The sequence below is a fragment of the Cynocephalus volans genome, chromosome 10 (genome assembly GCF_027409185.1).
Source record: "Cynocephalus volans isolate mCynVol1 chromosome 10, mCynVol1.pri, whole genome shotgun sequence".
NCBI classification, from domain to species: Eukaryota; Metazoa; Chordata; class Mammalia; order Dermoptera; family Cynocephalidae; genus Cynocephalus; species Cynocephalus volans.
Window position 1 is genome coordinate 15,755,050 of NC_084469.1, and position 9,133 is coordinate 15,764,182.

Genomic DNA, 9,133 nt, shown 5'->3' on the forward strand with positions numbered 1-9,133 from the left:
TGAGGCGCCCCGGTTGGGGCTGAAGTAGAAGCTTGGGCCCTTACCTGATAGTGCAGGACTGAGGGGAGCCAACCCTGTGCTCCAGGCTCCGAAGTGGGGTTCCCTTCAGGGCGGTCAGGGCTTATAACCCTTGGGCCACGTGAGCCAGATCTCAGGGAGCCCAACGGTCTTGGAGCCCGCCCCCATACCGCAGCGGAGATTAGCGCGCCCCTCCCCTCCCTGGGGAGGACAGACTGACAGGAAACCAGAGACAGGCTGGGTATTGGTGGGAGGGGGGCTGAAGAGACCATCTCACACGCCCTGGGCAGGTGGCTTCTGGGACCCTAGGCCTGCCCTTCCCCCAACAGCACCACTTCCAGGGAACAGTTCAAGACAGTGGGATTACTCAGGGAATTGGGAGTGACCCCAGGAGACAAAGACCTGGGTCCCCAACCTCCCCAGGCCTTTGGTGAGTGCCCAAAACAAGAGTCCTGCATTCCAGTACAAGAAAAGGACCTTCTCCCTGAGCCCCACCCCCGCTGGCCCCAGCCCAGAGAACTCTCTTCTCTTCTCGACATGCAGACCAAGCCATGACTCCTCCATATGAGCAGCCCAGAGAGGCCATGGAGGAACCGGTGCATGAGGGCCAGGCCCGCACACCACAGCACCTTCCACACGGTCAGCTGCCCTCAGCACCCCACAGAGCCACCCCTCCCCCAGCCCCAGCCTGCAGGAGACCAGGCCTGGCCCGTCAGCACATGGGAGCCACACTTAGGCCAGGTGGGCCTCTGGGCACTAGGCTGGGTATTTATGCTCTCCTCAGGGCCTGTGGGGAGAAGAGCAGGGGAAAGAGTTATGAGGACCAGCATCCTAAGGCAGGACATAGGTACCATGGGGACAGGAGAAAAAGGGGGCTTGGAGGAGTGGAGGGAAAGAGGCTCAGAGGGGAGTCTCTGGCGGCCGCCGGATGTGGGCACGGGGCCCACCCACCTGCATGCCACCCCCGCTTTCCCCATGGGGAAGGCAGGAAGCTGCCCAGCCCAGGGCCCCTGGCTGGGGGAGGGGAGCGGGTTATGAATCTGGGCGGGGGGCTGGGGTGGGCTGAGTCTGGGCCACACATTTTCTCCAGGGTTCTCCAAGCCCCGCAGTGCACTTGGTTCTGGAATCAAGTGAAATGGGTTTGGGGGCTAGGAGATTAGGATTGGATGAGAAACACTCAGTGACTCCTTCTCAGAGGTACATGGGCCTCTTCTCTGGGTTCTCCATTCAGGGACAGGCCCACACAGACTTCAGGGATCTCTCCGATTCAGGGCCTAGAAGAGGGCTGGCATAGCGGGGACAAGAGGGAGGAGACTGACCCACATCCTTCCTTTCAGGAATGGGGATCCTCAACCTGGGAAATTGTTATCCATCCCCTGGCCCCTAAAATGGGACAGAGAAAGGGGGAGAAGGCCCTTCACCCCCTAGGGTCAGAAGAGAAAGTGGTGAGGAAGGCAGCCTTGTAGGGCCAGCTGGCCAGAAACAGGACAGTGCTCCTTTAAGAGACCACTGCTGCCTCAGACCCTGGGTGGAGGGGAAGTGGCTGCCCCAGGCGATAAGAGGATAAGAATATCACAGTTGTGCATAACCTGGGTTCCTGAGCCCTGTCCTGCAGGGCCCCTTCTCCTAGAGCATCTCCCACCCCTGCTTAGGGTTCTGCCATAGCCACCACTTCAGGGGCGTCCTGTCCCAGCACAAGAGAGTCACAGAACAGGAGCCAGAGGGCCTGGCCTCTGTGCCCAGCTCTGCCATAGACCTCTCAGCCTATGACTGTGGCAAGTCAGACCTGAGGTCCCAAGGGCCATACGCCTCACTCCAGTGGTCTCCAAACCAGCCCTCTCCTGTCCTGAGCAGGACTGTCCCCATGCCTGCTCCCCTCTGACAACAGAGGCTGTTTTTCCCTGTACATCCTCAATGCCCAAAGACCGTCACTGAACTGATTTTTTTTTTTTTAAGTGAGAGCCAGGGCCCAGTTCTCCATCCACAGAGCTTCCGGCATAAGGAGGTTTCTGGAGGGTTGGACTTTTGCTGGTTCCCAGCCTGAGTCTGGGGCTGAAGAAAAATGGTACTGAGGAGGGGCTCAGGGTGCCTTCACCCTGGATTTCTCCCTAGCCCAGTGATGACTCCCAGCTCTGCTGAGCCTCAAACCAGAACAAATGGGACAGGGCCAGCGAAGGGGAAGGGGCAAGTCTGAGGTAAGGACACAGATACAGTAAGAAGCTTTACGAGAATAGGTGTGTGATATATGGGGTGGGGTGTACGCCTGAGAGTGGAGCGGGGCTGCTGGACTGGAAGCCCTGCTCTACGTAGTTACAACCCATACAGGTGGCCTGTGTGACAGGCCAGCAGGTGCCTGAGGGAACAGCAGCACACACACACAGAGCTGCCCAGAGAGCCCCAAAATGCAGTCTCCTTGTCAGAAAGACACGGCAGGCCCAGACACACCTTGAGGAAAGCCTGCTACACACTCCTGGTCACACCTGCCTCCTCCCCGAAAGACACAGGAAGCCTCACTTGGGAATGGGAGCCAGTGTTGGGAGGGTGACTGGAGAAAGTGGGGGGTAGGTTCAGAACACAGTCACCTCTGGGAAAGAGGCCTGACTCCTATGTCTGCCCCCAAAGCCGCCTGTTGCCTGAGATCCCCAGGATGAGAAAAACTAAACTCTCAACTTTGGCCTTTGGCTGAGAGAGGAGGTCTTTTTTATTTGGTGGCTGGCCAGTACAGGGCGCAAACCCTGGACCTTGGTGTTATCAGCACCACACTGTCACCAACTGAGCTGACCAGCCGGTCTAGAGAGAAGAGAGGTCTGATGTCTCTCTTTGTGGAGGAGAGAGAAGTTCAAGTTGATATTTCAAACTCCACCCCTTGGCGGTAGGAGCCAGGGCAACCTCAGGGCACTTGGACTCTGCTGTAAAATGTCCTCCAGAGTCCCACTAGGGACAGTTCTGACATTCTTATGCCAGGGGTCAGAGTCCTGCTCAGAGGAAGTAGGAATGGGGGCAGCAGGCAGCAGAAACAAGGTGGCAACAGCCCTTGGCCAGGTGAGGGGGTGAGGCTGCTGGGGTCTGGACCCGGGATCCTGAGTGCTCCTGGCCCACACTCCCTTACTCCTACTCCCACCCCACTGGTCTCAGGGACAGCCATCTGTGTGTGCCAAGTTGAGTCTGTGGGCAGGTAAAGGTGATCCTGAGGAGAAAAGGAGACAGGACCCATCCTCAGGCACTCCCAGTCTGACAGGCAGCAGTATGCAAGTTTTGAATGTTGGTGTGAGTGAGCAGTTTGTACCCAGAGCAGGGGCAGAGCTTCAGGACTGATGGGGACACTTGGCTCCTACTTCCAGTGAGCACTGAATCTGAGGAGGTGAAGTAGAACATTCATGTATACTTCAACATACACTTATATTTGACTAAATCATAGCAATGGGTACAAGTAGTCCTTGGCAGGGGTTGACGGGACTCATGAGACTGGAGGGTTGGATGCTGTAGCGGCAACCTCAGAGTCACAGGGGCCCATCAGGGAAGGCTTCCAGGAGGAAGTGAGTATAGGTGGAAGAGGGTTCAGAATGAGAAACAGGGAGAAAAAGGTCTTTCGAAGGCCTTCTGCCTGGAAGAAGAACAGGCCCAGAGGGTGGAAGAAATGACATGAGCTCGCTGTCTGCACATGAAGTCAGGGAAGAAAACCAAGCCTTCCCCTCCAGCTGCACGGCCAGGGGCCCTCACCCAGCAGGCAGGCAGGCAGGTGGAGATGGCAGCCCAGATAAGCTGCCTTGTGAAGAGACAACAGAAGAGAAGCCACAGGACCTAACCACTCACAAACAGGAAGTTGAAAAGGCAGAGTAGGCCCGCCCTCCAAGGAGCTAGAGTCAGGGGCAGGCCTGGCCACGAAGGAGGGAAACTGAGCCACCAGCATTGCAAAATGGGGCAAAAGCCAATTGGAGTCAGTCCTAAGTGTTAAGACCCTTTCTCACCTCCCTGGAGAGGCAGCCAAGGAAAGCAGTGCTGAGAGAGGAAAGTGCTTCAAGAAACTAAGACAGAGCATGTCCCCTGCAGAGGTCATTTCAGCACGTAGGAAGATCCTTTGCCTTATCTCAGAGCCTTTATGGGTTTTTTTGTTTGATTTTTTTTTGGGGGGGGGGGCAGCTGGCTGGTATGGAGATCTGAACCCTTGACCTTGTTGTTATAACACCACGCTCTAACCACCATGCTCTAACCAACGGAGCTAACCCTCATCTCAGAGCCTTTGGAGCACAAGAATTGCTGAGAGGCCTCCAGGCAAGGAGAGCCAGCAAGCTGTCTCCTCCTCAGACCCTGCCGGCACTGCCCAGAGTCCTCTATGTTTCACTTCATGCTCTCCTGCTCTACTTTGTCTGGCAAGGGGCAGCTCCAGTGCACAATGGCCCACCCTAGGAGGTCACTTTGCTTTGGAGCACGGTTCTGGCTCGGCTGTCCTGGGACCATGAGATCCAAGGACTTTTAAGCAGCAAGGTTAGGCAGCAACTGTCCCTGAGTCAGGAAACGGAGCTGCAAAGCCCACAGAGAGGCAGAAGACAGCCTGAGGGCACAAAGCGAGTTAGGGCCAAGTTCAGGGTTCTTTCCACAGCATCTGGGAAGAGGCAGGACAGACTGTGGGGAAAAAGGGGTGTGAGGAGGAAGGTCACCCTGACCACTGCTGTGGGAGCAGTTGTGAAACCAGAAGAGTTCTACTCTGGGGTCTCCTAGGGACACAGCAGGAAATGAGAGAAAGCTCCCTGCTGGCTCCCTCTACACACAGGTGCCTGGTTTAACTTGTATAGATGTGCCTGCTCCAGTTTTAACTGCTACAAATTAACTGTGTGTGTGTGTGTGTGTGTGTATGTGTGTGTGTGTGTGTGTGTGTGTGTGTGTGTGTCCTAGAGCTAGTTCCCTGTGTGTACAAATTAACTGTGTGTGTGTGTGTGTGTGTGTCCTAGAGCTAGTTCCCTGTGTGTACAAATTAACTGTGTGTGTGTGTGTGTGTGTGTGTGTCCTAGAGCTAGTTCCCTGTGTGTACAAATTAACTGTGTGTGTGTGTGTGTGTGTGTGTGTGTGTGTGTGCCCTAGAGCTAGTTCCCTGCCTGACACACTATGATTTCTCATCAGCCCAATTCCCTACCCGCAACATGAAGACCACCAAGCAGAGGACAAAACTAGGAGATAAGAGTCTAGTCCTTACCCTGTGGCTACTTACAGTGTAAGTCTGGGCCAGTCACTGAATCTGCCCCTTTCCCTGCAACTTATTTCCACATCCATAAAATTGGGGAGGGAGTTGACCAAAGGACCTGTTTGTGCTCGTGAGCAAAGGGGCCCAGAGATCTTGGAAGAGGAAGCAGCAGTACCTGTGTTCCAAAACCTGTCCAGCTACTGGGCAGCCCATGGATCTTCCCAGCCGGCACAAGGGCAGATTTCCCAAAGCACAGAGAAGGTAGGGTATCTAGGAAGGGTTCTTTAGCAGAATTCTCCCCTTATCTTGGCTGGGAACAGGGGGCAAAGGGCCATCTATTCCCTCCGGCCAGCCTCCTGCACCCCACAGGACTCTTACATGCCTAGGCACAGCTGGAAAAGAAGGTGTGAGGTGAAAAGAAGAGATTGCTCGTGAGGACTGCCCTATGGGCCATTCTGGGCTCGTGCCGTTCATGTCCATGTTCTACATGCTGAGCTGAGAAGGGGGCAGCCCGGGCACCTAGAGAACTTGATAATACACAGTCTAAATCTCATTTGATCATCACCTTGACCAGTGAGGGAAATGATGGTATCCCCATCTCAGAGATGAGGAATCGGAAACTCAGCAAGTATGTTTCACCTTCCTGAAAATCGGCCAACTATCTGCAGCCCGTTTCTGTTCCCCCAAGGGAGCTCAATTCAAAGCTGCCCCAAAAGGAACAGGTCTTTTTTGAGGCCCTGTCTCTCCTCACAAACCCAGTTAGAGAAGGGAGTTAGAAAAAGCAGAGGGAAGGGCCCAGGGCAGACTTCTCTGCCCCCAGGCTTGTGGGTGGGGGAGCAGGGAGGTCTAATGGGTAATCCAGTGGCCTGCAGAATCTCTCCAACAGCGGATGGCCACCTCAGTCCCTTCCTTCAGACTATTAAGCAGTCAGATGGGGGAGGGTTGACCAGCAAGCCTGGGGGCCCCAGCAGCAGCAGCAGCAGCAGCAGCTCACAGCACTGGAGCCGTTAAAAAGTGACTCAACCAGAAAGTGCGTTTGAAGTGACGCCCGCCTGGGCCTCAGAGCCAAACCTCAAAAAGACGAAGTGAGAGAGACAGGCCTGCGGGGGCTGGGCTGGGGGTGGAGGCTCGGCCTGGAGCCAGCCTGGCCAAATAAGGGCAAATGCTCTCAGGAGGGCCAATGGGGAACGGGTGGCCACGTCATGGGGCTGTGGCTGCAGGGAGGGAGGAGGTGAGAACCCGGGGCAAAATGGGTGCAAGGCACAGGGCAGGGGACCCAGGTCCTCCTAGAGGGGTCCTAGAGTGGGTGAGCATGGGAGGCATTGAGGCCCTCACCCTCCAAGAGGCCTTGGTGCTGTCAGTGGACCCACACACCCAGGGTCACCACCTGCAGGCTGGGGCTCAAGGAGGCAGAATAAGGAGGGAAAACAAGGAGGATGCCCACGCCCCTGCCCCATCTGCCATGGGCAGTTATGGACCCCCATCCCCATCTGCCATGGCAGAACTGAAGGGAGGCAATAAGTAGGGCAGTGTTGTGCGGGGGAAAGGGCTGGGCTGAAACACCAGTGTAGCCTCGCCTGCCACTGACCTTGGTTGGGCAAGTGATGTGACAGAAACTCCGTTTTCTCATCTGTGAAAGAATAATAATCCTCACAGGATGGCCCTGAGAATCAAATGCAATAACCTGGTAATTGCCATACTGATGGAACAGATTATTATTCTAGAAACACTAGCCCAATGGCTACTTCTTATTCATATTCTTGCCTCCAGTTGCAGTGAAAGATCCCTTTGCAAGGACATCATGTGGTTCTCAGGTCTGGCCCCTCGTGTCTGTAAAGGGGGAGGGAAGGTGCAGAGACCAGAGGGATTCTCCAAATCTAAGCTTAGTTCCTCTTGCTGCAGGAGTACAATAGACTGAGACTTGCCTTCCTCAAGCTCATTCCCCAACAGACAAGGCCACCTCTGTCTCTTCTCCATCTCATCTGGCCTGGAGGGAGGGCAGTCTGGCTTCGCCGGACTCCAGACCATGCTCCACCCTCCACCTGAGACCCCGCCCTCCATCTCCTGGCTTCACTGGGGTTCAGGGCTAAGGAAGTGAGTCTACTGAGCTGCCCAGAGAAAGTGCTGCAGCTGCCTGCGCAGGGTGGGGCGGCGCTGGCTTGTACCAAGGCCTATGATCATTCCCTTGCCTCAGACCTCCCCAACCCCGGGCTGGGACCACAGGCCCAGGAGGAAGGCTGGGCGATGGCTGCTACCCCTTCCTCTCAGAGGAGTTCTTCTCCCTCCCAAGCATGGATTTGCATTTCCCCTCTGCCTTCTACTCAAGCCCCCAGGGATGATGTAACAGTTAAACCCCTACTTCCAGCTATTGGCCCCAGAGAGCTCACTTCCTTCCAGGTATTTTCTGGGATGGGGGAAGGGGTTTAAGGGGTGGCAGTTGCTGGGTTTGGAGAAGAAGGAACGAGGAATCCATTTTGGAGAGAAGATGGGGTGCCCCCACCCTGGCGTCTGAAGCTGCTCCTTAACTTCCCTCAAGTTCTCTCTGTAGTAGAAAGCTCAGTTTGCGGCAAGGAGAGTATACAGGCAGGAAGCAGCACGTATGAGCTCTAGAAATGAGCCTTCCAGCTCCCTGACTTCATACAGGCCCAGGCCTCCATGTGCTGTGGAATGGACCCCTAAGGAAAGTTCCTTGGGCTTCAAGCCCTCTGTCCATGACACCATAATGCCTGCCCTCTACCCTGATGGCGAGTGTTGAGGACAGGGGAGTGCCAAGGCCTAGAAGAGAGATGTTTTCCATTGTACTTCTCAAAGGATCTGGCATGCTGGGGTCAGCAGCACAGGACAGGTTTCTCTGTACTCATTTCCTGCTTCCTGCGATCTTAGAGCAAAAAGAAACACAGGCACCTCTAGGCAAAAGGCACTGAGCCAGGCAGTGTAGGTCATATGAAGTAGCAGGGACCCTCTCTTGAAGTTGGGCTGACCACTGCCTCTGGGACTCAGTCCTCTCACCCCTAAAGCGAGGGGCTAGCGTAAATCATGACTCTCCCAGCCCTGTTGTTCTGTGATCTGCCTCAACTCTTTCTACAGCCTCAACACTCTGGACCTCACCCTCCCACTGGTGAAGGCCTCTAAACCCCCAGGCCCAGGCATGCAGCCATGTGCTTTCCTCCTCAATCTAAGCCTCACTGGCTCACCCTACAGCAATTTTCAGCAAGTGTGACTGACTGTTCTCCCAGCTCAGACTGGAAGGGTCCACACATGAGCAACAGAAGTGACAGCTTATACGAATCCAAGAGGTAGAAAAATAATCAGTCCTGGAGCCATTTCACCACACAATATAAAAATGGAGGTTGATAACAATGACTTTGAGCCAACTAGAAGTTAAATTGCATTCAGAATCTTGTATCCAAATAGGAAGAAAGTATATAATACATTAAAGAAATTTATCCCACAAAAAATGAGAACAGAAAGATTAAGATAAAAGGCCTTGGTGCTTGAAGCAAAATGTTTCAATTTTGACATACCTTTGTATGACAGAGATGTTGGAACACCTACTGCCCAACTGCTGGAGGGATGAAATTCTTGCCACACCTAACTGGAACTTATTTAGAGGTGGACAACTTTATATGACATCCCTTTACATACACCTAGTAGTTTAGCTCTCAAATTGCTTTACCTAAATTAATGTATTAATTAGACCCTAAAACACAGACTGTCAACTGTACCTTTAAACAAACTATTTATTTAAAGTTTAACATACAGGGCTGGCTGGTTAGTTGGTTGGAGGGCAGCCTTATAACACCAAGGTCATGGGTTCAGATCCCCGCACCAGCCTTCAAGAAAAAGTATAACATTCAAACAGAAAGTGAACAAATCTTAAGTAACGAAATTCTCAGAATGTGAACTGACCCACATAACTAGCATCCAGATCAAGCA